We start from the raw sequence: 15086 nt of genomic DNA, 5'->3' as shown, positions 1-15086 counted from the left end.
ACTTGTCTTATGGCCTAACATGTGATTTAGCTTGGAAGATGTTTCATGTGCACTTAAGAAATAAGGTGTATTCTATTGCTTTTGGATGGAATAATCTATAAATATCTGTTAAATCCATTTGTTCTTAATGTTTCATTTAAGGCTGATATTTTCTTATTAATTTTCTGTCTGGATGATTTATTCATTGATGTAAATGGGTATTAAATTCCCTACTCTTATTCTATTGCTATTTCTTCCTTTAGGTCAGTTAATATTTGCTTCATATATATAGGTTCTTCTATGCTAGGTGCATAAATATTTACAATGTCATATTCTTTTGTTGGATTAACCGCTTTATTGTTATCCTACACCTTTCTTTGTTTCTTATTACAGTATTTGGTTTAAACTCTTTTGTTTGATATAAGTATAACTACTCTAGCTTTGGGTTTCCATTCTCATGAGATATCTTTTTCCATTCCTTCACTTTTAGCGTATGTGTGTCCTTACATGTTAGATGAGTCTCTTGTAGACAGCATATAGGTAGTAAGTCTTGTTTTGTTTATTTATTCATTAATTATTTATTTATTTTGATTTTGTTTTCATTTTAATCCATTAAGCTACAGTATGTATTTGACTGGGGAATTTAATTTAATCCATTTATATTTAAATTAATTATTGGTAGGTATATGAGTATTGCCATTTTGATAAGTGTTTTCTGGATGTTTTTGTATTTCCTTTCTGTTTCTTTTTCTGTTGATCTCCTCCTTTGTGGTTTGATTACTTCCTTTGGTGGTATGCTTATATTCCTTTCCTCTTATTATTATTTGTGTATTTACTGTAGGCTTTTACTTTGTAGTTACCATGAAGTTTGCATATCCATTTATATCTATGACAGTTCATTTAACGTTGATGACAACTTAGGTTTGACCTCATTATAAAGCTCAAAATTTTTACTGCCTCCCTGAATTGTATATTTTGTATATTTTGATGTTATATTTTACACAATTTTATCTTGTGTATCCTTACCCAATTTTGTAATCATAGCATTTTTACTACATTTGTCTTTTAATTTTCATAGTAATTTTATTTAAAAAATTTAATATATATATATATTTTTTAAGGATTTTATTTATTTGACAGAAAGAGAGCACTCATGTGAGCAGGGGGAGGAATAGAAGCAGAGAGAGAGAGAGAAGCAGACTCTGTGCTGAGCATGGAGCCCAACTTGGGGCTTGATCTCATGATCTGGAGATCATGAGCCAAAACCAAGAGTCAGATGCTTAACTGACTGAACCACCCAGGCACCCCTTAATCTTCATACTAGTTTAGAAGGGATTAACCCACTAACTTTACTGTGTACCCTTCCAGTGGTATTTTTTTCTCATGTGTATTTTTGTTATTAATTAGTGTCCTTTCTCTTTAACTTTATTTTATATTAGTTTATTTTTAGTGAATTATAAACATTATTTGTTTGTAGCACTTGAAACCATGCAACTGGACATAATAAATTTAGTAATATAAGTAAGGTTTAATAATCTCACTTTATAACAAATTATCTTTAACATAAAATAATGCCACAGGATTTATGAGTGTATCATTTATAAATTGGTAAACAGTTATCTAGATAGAGTGAAATTGAGACCAATGGATATAAGAAAAAAAGATTAGGGGGAGATGTCCAAATTTCATTAAAATCGTCATCAAATCAGATTTTTAAAATATACCACATTAATAGAAAACTTGAGATACAGTAAGGCCAACGGATCATGAGACAGTTATCATTAAAAAGAAACTATCTTACAATTCTCTGGAGAAGGGGAGCATGTCACGTAATGGAGGGGGCCACACAAGGAAGCACAGGGATTGAGCAAGAATATTGTGGTGTTCACTGGAAGGAACTGGTGAATCAGTGTAGGTAGGCTTAGATTGGCCAGTTTTAATGACTTTAGAAGGCTCTGTGGCATAGGGGCTGTCCATAGTTTTCTGGCATCTGGCTCTGGGGTGATTATACCTAGAGTATAAGAGCCTTATAAAGAAGGTGGTTGTAGTTGTGGATGCTAAATTGGTTGATTTTGTTTTGAAAAGTGTGCTCCCAGGAGCAGGACTCTTCTCAGAAAGAAAGAATGTCGGTCAGTGGGAGAGAGGCAAATGAAGAGGGCAAGAAGTCAAAGGAGGGGGATTTGAAGATTATTATGGGGCTATCCACAGCTGGCTGTATCCAGGAGACATGGAAAGCAGCTGCTAAAGCATAAGTTTGCAGAAGCTAGAAATATGGTTAATATATTAGATGAACTGGAAAATATATCTGTCTTGGTTACTCGGGTTTGTTCCCTAGACTCATTCTCTGCCTTCCTCTGCTGTTGTTCTGGGGCTTGAGAGGCTGGCCTTACTGTATTGCATCACTCCATCTGCCTTTCCTTCAGGATTGCAGTTGTACTCAGCAACTTCCAAGGATTGGAAAGGGGAAGAAGAATGGGTCTGGGCAGGTCTGGACATTTAGCTTCTTCTTGCTCCCTTCTGACCTTGTTCTGCCTCTAATTATAACCTCTATTAGGCAGCACTTCACCACCTCAGCTTTTCCCAGTCTCTGGAAGTATTCACCTGTCCCTTTATACTTAGGGCTATGAATTATCATTGTTTCTACCCCATGAGTGCTTCCCCATCTCTTAGATTTTCTGCATACGTCTTTAAATGATCTCTTCAATATGCTATCTTTAATTAAACTATGACTATGTCATTTTTTTCCTCTGATGATACTCTAAAATGCTGCCACACTATTCCTAGTAAGGCATGGCCCTGCCAGTTCAAGCTTGGTGAAGAAAGGTGCCCTTTGTACTAATAAAAGGATGCCTGTTGCCTTTGTCTAGCTCTACAGCTGGATGCAGGGCTTTGTTAGTAAGCACAGGCTCCATGTTAGCTCCTGGTAGCCTCCCTGCCTTGTTCTTCTCAAATTAGACAAGAGAATAGAAAAACTATGCTGCCCTTCTTCCTATGGAAGAATAGCAAATAGAGAGAGAAATGGAAAAGTCCCTGCCTGTCACACAAAAGGTTTATGGATGTGATTCTCTTTCTTAATAGAAGTATACATTAAGAATGTGACTCTGCTGGTAATTCATAATTTTATAAGATTGTATTCATTTAGATAGAATAATACTGTGATTCTTAAGCATTAAGATATGAAAGCTATAGATATTATGTTTATGGCCTTCTGTAACAAAATATTATTTTACATTTTATATTCATTGATTTTTCCATTATATATATTATGGACTTACATATGAGGTTATTTATATATGGAAACACATAAGATGTAGAACTTCTTTTTGATGGAAATTTACAGATATATTGATGAGACCCAACTTGAGCGTGCTCTGAACTAATATCTTCTAGAACTTAGAGATTTTGTGAGGATTTGAGAATAATTTGTACAGAAAAATTAAAGCATTTCTAATAAGGTGGGCATGAGGAAGAGTAAAAAATGAAGATGAGGGATAGAGGAATTTAGATAGCCAAAGATGATTATAGCAGTACCCAGCAAACGGAAGACCGGAGAAGCAGACCTACTGAGGCTGGGAAAGGGTTCCAAAATAGTAGTTGATAGGTGACTGAGATTTATTGCTTATCAATGTACATTTTCATTTTTATAGTATATTCATACTTCCTAACATTAACTATAGTTGTAACCAGGCTTTGGATTTCATCATTCCTCGTCTCTAAGTACATTTTCTTTCTTGATCACCTGAGAAGTGACATGGTTTTAAATATCATCTATATTCCAACAACAATTAGAAAATTTCTACCTCCACTCTTGTCCTCTCTCCTGAATTTCAAACTTGCATTTTTAATCGCCTACTGGATACATTTGCTTGAATGTCTAATAGACATCTCACATTCAATATGCCTTTCCCACTCTCAGACCTGCTCAACCCACTATCTCAGCTGGACACACCACCCTGCATCCATTTACTCAAGGCCAAAATCTTAGGGTTGCATTTTGTGCTTTTCTCTTTCCTTGTATTAAATTAACTGTGAAATCTTGGTGCTTCTACCTTTTATTGGTGTTCAATTTGCCAACATATTGAATAACACCCAGTGCTCATCCCATCAAGTGCCCCACTCAGTGCCCGTCACCCAGTCGCCCCCATCTCCGGCCCATCTCCCTTTCTATCACCCCTTGTTCGTTTCCCAGAGTTAGGATTCTCTCATGTTCTGTCTCCCTTTCTGTTATTTCCCACTCATTTTCTCTCCTTTCCCCTTTATTCCCTTTCACTATTTTTTATATTCCCCAAATGAATGAGACCATATAATGTTTGTCCTTCTCCGATTGACTTATAAATACAGATCTTCAAAGCAGTTTGCTTCAGTCTTTCAATCCCCCCTTCAAGTTGTTGTATAGAAACAATGACAACCAGCCAGTGGTATCTGTCAAATTGCTGAGAAACAAATAAACAAAAAAAAGTTGCTTGGAAACCATAATTTAAGGGGGTGTATCTCTGGGTGGAGTAAATACGTTCTCAGAACCTCATTACCATTAATTCAAACTAAAACATACAGCATTTCATGGACCCATTTTTAACAGCTTTTTAAAAATAAAACTCTCTTAATTGAATCTAATTTCTTTAAGGTTTTCATCCACATAAAGTTTACTTAGAACCCCAACCCAATGTGTTTGTTTTCAGTATTTTCATTTAAAAAGCTTAACAGTTTTTTTTTTGCCAGTGTCAGTATTTCCTCCTCCTCCTCCTCCTCCTTCTTCTTCTTCTTCTTCTCTTCTTCTTCTTCTTCTTCTTCTTCTTCTTCTTCTTCTTCTTCTTCTTCTTCTTCTTTCTTCTTCTTCTTCTTCTTCTTCTTCTTCTTCTTCTTCTTCTTCTTCCTCTTCTTCTTCTTCTTCCTTTTAAAATCTTCTTTTAAAATATTTGATGGTTTATTTACATGGAAATACTGGGTTATGTAGGTATTTTGCTTCCTTGAGAAGTTTATGCACAAGTTTCTAATCAATAGGCAAACAAAGAGGGAATTTTATATACTGTACATTGAAAAGTATGTTTAGTTATTTTCTTTCTAAAAGTTATGAGGTTATTAATTTCCTAAACTAGTCCAAGGAATTTGCTTTTATATTTTATAGTTAAGGTTTAGGTAGTGATCGTTACTCTTCTAAACCTATGGAGAACCTCCAAATTGTATTCATGTAAAAGAGGATGAATATTTAACATAAATCTACAGAGAAGCTGTGGATATAAGTTGTGGTTGTCAGGTTGTTGATGAATCGTTTATTTACCATGAGCACAGAGTAATGCTACTGCTACTCCCTATTTATACCCTGTGTATGTTTCTGCATCCATTTACAAGATCCTAGGTGAACCTTTTAAATATTGATTTCCCTAAAACAGTTAATAAAATAGTTGACTCTTTGATAAGAGACAATAATGTCACATATTCACATAATACATCTTAAAAAATTATACAACTACTCTTCTGTTGGTCAAAATGCTGACTAAAATATAAAAATTTATTCACATGCATAAAATTAATGGAAATCAGTGGCATTTTCTATTCGATATCTTGCTAACAGTATAACATGCTATGATGCACAACGCCATTGAAGGCATCTGGAAGATAATCCAGCCCTGGAGAAACTATTGTTTCATATTCAGGGGAATGTGGACTTTGTGTTCCTGAAAGACCTCACTGAGATGAGGGACAGGCTGTTGACCAATAAGGTTCAAGCTGGGACGTGTGTCAATGCCATAGCTCTGTGTGAAGTCACTGCCCCCCCCCCCCAAGAACACTGGAAAGACCTCCTTCTTTTAGGCTTTAGGGATCTCCAGGGGCACCATTGAAATCCTGAGTGATGTGCAGCTGATTAAGACTAGAGACAAACTCGAAGCTAGTGAAGCCACACTGCTGAATAGCTCCCTCTTCTCCTTTGGGTTGAGTATCCAGCAGGTGTTTGACAGTGGCAGCATCTGCAACCTTGAAGCATTTTGGCAACACAGAGAAAGTACTTCCTGCTTCCTGGACAGAGACCACAGCATTGCTAGCACCTGCCTGGAGATTGGTTACCCAGATGTTGCATCAGTACCTCATTTTAACGTCATGAATAGAGGCAAGTCCTGGCTTTCTCTGTGTAGACTAATTACATCTTCCCACTTGCTGAGAAGGTCAAGGCCTTCTTGGCTTATCCGTCCGCATTTGTGGCAACAGCCCCAATCAAAGTTGAAGCAAAGGAAGAGTTCAAGGGGCTGGAGGAGGATATGGGATTTGATCTCTTTGACTAATCACCAAAAAGCAACCAAGTCAGCCAGCGTTATTTGTAAAACAAGGAAATAAAGACTTCTCTAAAAATATAATAATAATAATAATAATAATAATAATAATATAATATTATATGTATTTAGAGGTAAATGTGTGGAAGTCAAGTCATAACATATACCTTTGTTAAATTCTCTGGATGTGGGAACAAGAGACCTGTATATGAGATGCCCAACTCTCATCTCTTGTCTGAGTGACTTAATAAAAATTATTTAACGTCTCTGAACTTTCGTATTGTCTTTTATAAAAGTGGGCTAAAGATGACAAATAAGCATTCTGAGAATTAAGTTAGTACTACACCTACAAAAAAAAAAACAATAAAAAAGAGCTTCGTAAACTGAAATATTTCTTTTTGTAAAGTACTGGGCTGTGCCATGATTTTTGTTTTTTTAATAAAATTAGTGTTGTCCATAATATTTACCATAGAGTCTTTTCAAAGTTCAGATGAAAAGCTGTTATGAGGTAGTCATGACATATACTTTATCTTTTGAATGAAAAATAGTGACAATCTTGCAGGTAGTATTTTAATTTTTATTTTATTAACTGTAATGTTTCTTGATCTCACTCCATACTGTATTGACATATACCTGAGTCTTGGTTTTATCCACATATATATGCATTTGGTTATTTAAGCTTGTTGCAACCTTAACTCTGTTAAGTGGATTTGTTAATTTGGCCTTACTTGTATATTAAAGAATACTTTTATTGTAAATTTTACTCAGTGATAGATGAGTATAGATGAATTAAACATATATTATAATAAATACTTAAGAAACCCAAACCACAAAAAATATTTTGACATTTTCTCTGTCACTATAGACCCTAAAAGATTTGTCTTAGTTGGTGATGATGACTTATAATATATAAATAATTTGCCTTGGATTTTATTTTATTTCTTATTTTATTTTTTTACATTTTATTTATTTATTCATGAGAGACAGAGAGAGAGGCAGAGACACAGGCAGTGGGAGAAGCAGGCTCCATGCAGGGAGCCAGACATGGGACTCGATCCCGGGTCTCCAGGATCACTCCCTGGGCTCAAGGTGGTGCTAAACCGCTGAGCCACCCGGGCTAGCCTACCTTGGATTTTAGAGTTGTTCATATAATTAAAGAAATTGCAAACTAAATTAATTTTCTTATATGCAGTCTCTAGTTTAATAATTCTGAAACTCAGTTTAGTCATTGGCCACTTTTGAGAATCAGTGTAAGATATTATTCTTCTCTACAGAAGAAGATGCAAATTCCCACACACTGGATATATTGCATGAGGTTTCAGAAGATTCCTGGATCTCTATTGATGTCCATAGATCCACAGCACCCATATCATGGTATCTTGCTTGAGTAATGAATTATTTTTTCTTTCTTAAACTGAGGTATAATTGACATAATGTATTAGTTTGAGGTGTACAACATCATAATTTGGTATTTACATATATTGCAAAATGATCACAGTAAGTTTCATTATCATCCTCCACTGTACATGGTTTTGATTTTTTTAATGAGATCTTAAAGTCATCATCACAGGAACAACATTTTGGAGTAGTTAGTTTTTATTTAAAAAAAAAACAGACATTTGGATATAATTTATAACACAAAAATGAAAAAGAAACTTTCCTGTAGCCCGATCTGGAGGAATTCACTTTTCTCTTGGCATTAACCATGCCATCAAATCCTGTTATACAGCTTCACCTATAATAACTGGGTGTTACATCATTGAACTGAAACAACATAGTTTTAAACCAGTCTTCTTGCTAGTAAACATTTAGCATGCTTATATTTTTTTAATATTATAACGCAACTACAGAGAACTCACTTGTAGCTAATGAAAGATTTCCAGAAGTCAGATTGTAGAATGAAAGGTTACAAACTTTTTTTTTTTTTAAAGCTTCAGGTTAAATTACCCTCTGGAAATGTTTTACCAGCTTTAATTACTACCAAGAGTTGATAGCCAAGGTCCCACTTTGCTGAATCCTTGCCCCTACTAGATATTGGTACTCAAATACAAGGCTGCAACTTTTGAATATAAAACTTAGAATTTCATGATTAAGTAGGCTTTAAAAATCAAGCTAAATTATCTATGATTTATACAGTATCAAAAACACCTTTGACTACTAGGGTCTGGTCACCACAAATGTGGCAAAGGAGTAGAAGCCTCAGAACAGGCTTTTCTACTCGTGATACTTGGAGCTTGGAAGAGCAAGGATCAATAAAGTAGGCAAACACAGCTGTTAGACAACCAGAGTTTGTATCTCAGTCTTAAGGCATTTTAACTATAAAATCATAGGCAAATTATGTAATCACTCTATCACTCTGAAATCTGGTTTACGCCTTTGGAAAATGGAGTTAATATCATTGTCCATTTCATAGATTTTTTTTTTGCCAAGGTTAAATATTGCAAATCAGGATCTTAGCATGGTACATACTAGGAGTAGGTAAACTTAATATAACTTTACTATTATTATTCTTTGTTGGTATTGGTAACCATTTTTATGATATTGTAGCCTGTTGCAAACCAAAAAATAATTTGGGCAATGCAGATTTATTTCATTATTGTATAATCATTTTGGGTACTTTAACTTCAGAAAGATTTTTTGTTGTACTTGGTGTTTTGGATATATTCTGAAGTTCATTTTTATGAAGCTGATGACTAGAAAATCACGGTTTAATGTGTTAAAATTGGATAGAAAAATGAACAATGGAACATATGGAAAAGTGGGAAACTAAGGTGAAATTGCAAGGCATACTTTTGACTCCTCAGCATATTTGTCATAAAGGAATCATTATGCCTCTTGTACATTTTTCTGTTGCTTTTTTTCAAAGAAAGTAAAATTTTAAGAAAGATACTTCTAACAAAATATCTCTGAACTTGAACATCTTTTTTATTTTAGATGTAATTACCCATTTTTAAGTAGACATTGTAGTTTCAATTAACATGATATGTTGCACATAATCTAAAGCAGCAGTATCCCACTTCAGGCTCTTGCTCCAGAGGCAGTTACTGGAAACCATTCTTTTACTTTTCTTAGTGAGTGCACTCATTAATATTTATTACTCATACTTCTAATTCTTGCAAGTATTCTTGGATTACCACAGACACAGATAAAATTTAGCTTATTTAGGGACGCCTGGGTGGCTGGCTCAGTGGTTGAGCGTCTGCCTTCGGCTCAGGGCGTGATCCTGGAGTCCCTGGAACAAGTCCCACATTGGGATCCCCGAGGGGAGCCTGCTTCTCCCTCTGCCTGTGTCTCTGCCTCTCTGTGTGTCTCTCATGAATAAATAAATAAAATCTTAAAAAAAAAAGAAATTTAGCTTATTTATATAACCACCTCCAACCATTGCTACTCCCCCATGTTTTAATGTTTTAAGTGAGATTATTATGATGAGCTATTCTATGAATAGCTTTGCAACTTTAAATACATAAAGAATCTCCTATATCTTGTTCCATGAGCCGCAGACATTAACTTTTGACTTTTTACGACAAGCCATGAGAATTTTATATTCTCACCCTAAACCTCCATCATTTATCTCCCTTCAACTTCCCATAAAATTCCGATACAGCTTTGTGTGGTGGAGGGTTGTTTGTCTTGCTCCCCACCTTTTATAGACCAAAATGTAGCATAGCTCTCTTACATGTTCAAGATTATCTTCTCGTACCATCTTCTTCTCTCCACTTACCTACCTCTTCTGATCCTTTTCAATTCACCACTCTAGTCTCAGTTTGCCAGTTGGAAATGCCTTCTTCTCAAAGACATACTGGTGCATTCATGCTGAGAGTCATGCTGCAGTGCTTATCAGTTCCATATAAATGTATTACATGTGATACTAGGTTAATCGCTAAGTAGAGCCTTTTATAAGCTTTAACTCCTCCACAATGTGATTTTCTCCCGCTTTCTTGCATTCCCTCCGGTGCCTAATACCATTCTGGACACCCAGTAAACATCCTTCAAGTTGTTTAATTGTAAATAAAAGTCATTACACTCAGGCATGTCATTTATGTTAGGGTGAATCTTTTGTGTTAAAATGAACCTTTCATAGAAAATGCTTCTGTCAACAGGTAGTTTGATCTTGAAGAAGGATGAAAACATAGATGGCAGGTCATTATACAAGGTTACTGGAGAGCCGCTTTTCATCTTCACTGACAGAGTTTATGTTAAGAAGAAGGTTTAGTTTTAGGAATAATATTAAAAATACTGGTATTGCATTTGAAAGGGTATAGAATAGAAAAAAATATATAAACTTATGTTCTAAATTCTTTAAACAACAAACTAGATTCTCATTTTTCTCCCCCAAAAAAACCCATCTTTGGTGGGGGGAGAATACTTGTGTCCTAGGAGATACTTTAACTTATTACTATAGTAAAATAACATTCTGTTTGGGTATTGTAATAGCACTGCAGGCGACAGATGGCAGTTCCACTTGTGGTGAGCCCAGCATAATATGTAGAGTTATCAGATCACTATGTTGTACACCTGAAACTAATGTAACATAGTCAACTATACTTCACTAGAAAGAAATCAAATTCTAAATTTAAAATGGACTTTTTATAAAAGATTTTATTAAAAGTGTCCAGGAATACTATTGTTTATAAACAGAGGAAAAAGGAACATATGTCTTATATATTGCTTTGTATATTGTATACTGTCCCCTAAATGGTTTTACTTTTCCAAGGGTTTTTTCTACTGACTGTTTTCAGTTTGTCACTTATAAAATCTCTATGAAATTAGAAGCCAGAAAGGAAAAGAAGACACTTTTTCAAAAGTTGTTTTCTCAAAAGAATACAATGTTAAGAGAAATATAGTTTTTAAAAAAAACTTACATCTGTGAGAAATAAAGCATTTAAAAATTATCTATGGATTTAAAAAGAGCATTTGAAGCTATGAAATCCCTGATGTGTGTTTCTCATAGGACTTTAATGGCTGCTACCTACAAATCCTAGAGTAAATTTAAAAAGTTGCTCCAAGTGTCATATTCAAGTAACCCTAAATTTATCACTTAATAAAGTCACTAGAAATCAATACAAAGAAGATGAAATTTAATAAGGTTTAATATGCCCAGCAGTACATGCACACTACACCTACTTTTGGACAGCAAGTGGTGTCCATCAGTGCTTCCCAGTCCATGGAAATGTTCCGTTCTTCTGTGTATAATGAGGTGATCACTAGCCACATGTGGCCGTTGAGCACTTGACAGGTGGCTAGTATGACTGAAATAATGAATTTTAATTTCATTTGTTTAACCGCATGTGGCTAGTGGCTAATGTATTGGACAATACAGTCCTAGAGAAAAGGAGAAGTTGGATACAATGTTAGTGTCCTGGCAGGAAGTAGTTGTACAATCAACAGGACTTAAGTACAATTAAATTGTGACAATATATTTGTAGAAGTAGATTACATCACAGAATAGCTCAAAAGATGGGAAAGAGTAATTGAGAATCATTGTAAGGCTCTTACAGTACAAAAATAAAGTAATATAAAGAGTGGTTTTCAACAAGTAGTGCTGGGACAATTAGATGTCCATGGGCAACTAAATTGACTTTGACATAGACATCACACCTTGTATAATGTTAACTCAAAATGGATCACATTCCTGTGTATATGATGTAAAACTATAAAACTTTTATAAGAAACCAGAGGAGAAAAATCACTTTTTCCTTTTGCTAGGCAGAGTTCTTGGATACGATACAAAAAGTGTACTCCAAAAAAAAAAAAAAAAGAGAGAGAGAGAGAAAAGAGTAATTGGACTGTATAAAAATTAAATATTTTGCTATTAAAAAAAATACTTAACTGAAAAGACTCCAGGAAAGAGTCCAGCAAAGTAGGTACAGTGATGAAGGAAATAATAAGGCCAAGGCGAAGCCCAGAAACAAGCTGGGGCGGGGTGCCTTTTTACCCAGAGTTGGTGGGGCTAGAGAATCAAATGATGCTACCAAAACCCAGACCAGCTCAATTCCTGGGAGGGGGCCCTCCAAGGGGAGCTGCATTTGGTGAGGAGATAGCCATTGGCAAAACTATGGAGGCAGGGGGTACCCCAAGAGATAAATGGTCCACCTGTAACGTTTGCTCTCAACTTTCCTACTTTTACTTCCCAGGTGGACTCAGGAGGGTGGGAGAGCCTGCCTGTTGTAGGCCACGGAGGTTGGCTTCTCAGCATGTAACGAGAAGCAGAGGGAGAGCACGTGGGCTGGGGAGAGTGCTCCTCTGATACTACTCTCTTTACCAGTCCGTTTCTATTTTCGTCCTTTGATTAACTTCAGGAAAATGCATTCCAGGAGTGCCTGGGTGGCTGAGTTGGCTAAGCATTGGACTCTTGGCTTCTGCTCAGGTCATGATCTCAGGGCTCTGGGATCGAGCCCCAGGTTGGGCTCCATGCTCAGTGGGGAGTCTACTTGAGATTCTTTTTCTCCCTCTCCTCTTTCCCCACCCATGCATGTCTGCTCTGTCTCTGTCTCTCTCTTTAAAGTTAAGAGAAAGAAAAAAGAAGAGAAAAGATGCATTCCCAACGTGGAAGGAATCTGCAGATCCGTGGCCACCATCTCTTTACAGAGCAGGGCAGTTCAGTCATAGTCTTACCTGTATCTTAGATTATACTGAACGTCTAGGTATTTTGCTTTCTTCCAAAGCTATTTTTAGTTTGATTTGTGGCCAAAACTCCCTCTGGAGAAAGCTTGGGGAGATCTACAGTGTATACTTGTTGCCATATTGCAGTTTTTCAAGATAACCAAACCTCCTTCTAAGTTAGTATGTTGCAGGTCTATAAACTGATTTAGGTCCAGGGGTAAAGGGGTGGTGAAACCCCAATGGTGATTTGATTCAAGTTTATCCCCACCACATGCAGGAGCTTTATTTCCTATTTTATCCAGAATTCTTGGTGAATACTCTCACACTGATAGTATTGGCTTCATCCTAAATCACAATTTCTCGTTCTTACTATATCATCCTTAGATTATTTCCCAACACCGCCTTCGGCTCTTACCAAATGAAGTTATCAAAGATCCTGCAATTAAAAAAAAAAAAGAGCCTGCAATTCCTTCAGTGTATATGGTTTCCCCTTTTGGAAAGGACTATGCACTTTTGTCTCTGGTTAGTACTCGAGTGTAAGACTCATTATTAGGCTGGAGACAATGAGGGGTGATGGTGATGATCCTGAGAATAATCGGCATGTTGGAAGGCAGCTGCACAAAGTGAAGTCCCTGAAACATTTCTTTGCAGGGACGACCGCTTCTGGGAGCTAGAGTTCAGAAGCTGCTTCCATTGACAAGAACATTTCAGGAGGATTTGTTTTCATTTCAGAATTTCAGCTTTGATGGGTTTTGCCCAGGGTCTAAATCCCTGTGATTGTGGCTCCACGCCTTCCCAACTGGTTTGTCTCCATTAGCATGGGTGATTTGGCAAGTTGTCCACTTCACTAACATTGCAACTCTGCGTCTCCTACAGTTAGACCTTGGGTTTGATCCTTAGCCTTGGTCTTCCTAATCTACGACAAATCAGGGAGTTTTAAAGCTGCTATTAACATTCTGTATAATTCACCTGTGACGTGAATTGATCACTCATCGTTTTGGACATATATTTATCTGTGTGTAAATTCTTTAGAATAGTCAGAAGGAGTCATCCCATCCCCAAATCTTTGCGATCTCCTTTTTTTTTTTTTTTTTTTTTGCTGTAAAAACTAAGTGCAAAAGGCAGTTGATCACTCAATGATTAGCGCTCAATCAGGAATTCATTTCATGTCATTCTAGTGAAAAAATTGAAAATTGTGGCTTTGCAATCACACTTTAGCAGGTTATCAATCTGCTCAGGTATATATGAGAGCAAACTGGTCACAGAATCCTGCTCATGATACCAGTTTTTGTATCTGCGTTGTGCCAGAAAACAACGTATTCATAATGGTTTTACTAAAAATAAAGGAGTAAATAAAGCTAAGTGAACCAAAAGGAATAGCGAGGCGGTCCACAGGTAATCATAGTGAGAATCCTGGTGGGAAGAGCAGAGAAAATAGTGCATCTGGAGAGATCTAGAGCAATTGAAGAACCAACCACTCAACAGGTGTTACAGCTAAACAGAAAAGCAGCTACTGTTGGAATTTTAATGAAATAGAGAGGAGATTGGGAGGGTAAGTACCTTGACCTCAGCCTCCACAACCCTCCATTCCCTGCTGTGCCTTGCCTGGCAAACCCAGCCAAAGCCAGAGGATAAAGCAGCAGAGCCGGGAAGGGCAGAGACTAGGAGAGAGGCCAACAGGAAGTAAGGAGCATAAACATTTTAAGAGAATGTCTGGCAATTTTTGAAAGACCAATATGTTAACTTCTAATGTGGCTACAGATTTTAAAGTAAAACTTCAAGTAACTAACTTCGCAAATGGATTTCACGGTATAACGTAGGTGCCACCCAAGAGCACCCTGTCCTGTTGTATGAAAAGTATTATGACTTGAAAACTCTGTGTCATTCTGTGAGGTGTCCATTGTTACTTTGGTAAGTGAAGTATTTGCATTTGGTGTGCAAATTATGGCAAGCCACCTAACTGTAAAATGCAGATGGTTCCATTTACTAGTTACATCGCTTACACAACTGCATGCAAATAGTAACAAACACAAGTATGATAATTACTATTTTTTTAATTTGTCTTTGTTAGGAGGTATGTAGTGGCATCTAATTTTGACTTGATTTACATCGCCAGATTACTAATTATGTTGAACGTTTTTTTCATAGGCTTATTTATCAATTATATATCATTGATGAAACATCCATGAAAATAATTTACCAACTTTGTGTTGGGTTGTCTTATTGTTGAGGGATAAC

The 15086-nt window shown here is 36.2% G+C and overlaps 1 protein-coding gene and 1 pseudogene across 1 annotated transcript in view; both read left to right on the top strand.

Moving 5' to 3' along the window:
- MARCHF1 (membrane associated ring-CH-type finger 1) overlaps positions 1–15086 on the top strand; it is a 798496-nt gene that overhangs the window by 332345 nt on the left and 451065 nt on the right. The window lies entirely within an intron of this gene.
- Positions 1812–6422, top strand: LOC102152934 (annotated as a pseudogene).

This window comes from Canis lupus, chromosome 15 (assembly GCF_011100685.1).
Source record: "Canis lupus familiaris isolate Mischka breed German Shepherd chromosome 15, alternate assembly UU_Cfam_GSD_1.0, whole genome shotgun sequence".
Lineage (NCBI taxonomy): Eukaryota > Metazoa > Chordata > Mammalia > Carnivora > Canidae > Canis > Canis lupus.
Note: the sequence above shows the minus strand (reverse complement) of the source record. Positions and strands in the feature narration are given on the sequence as shown.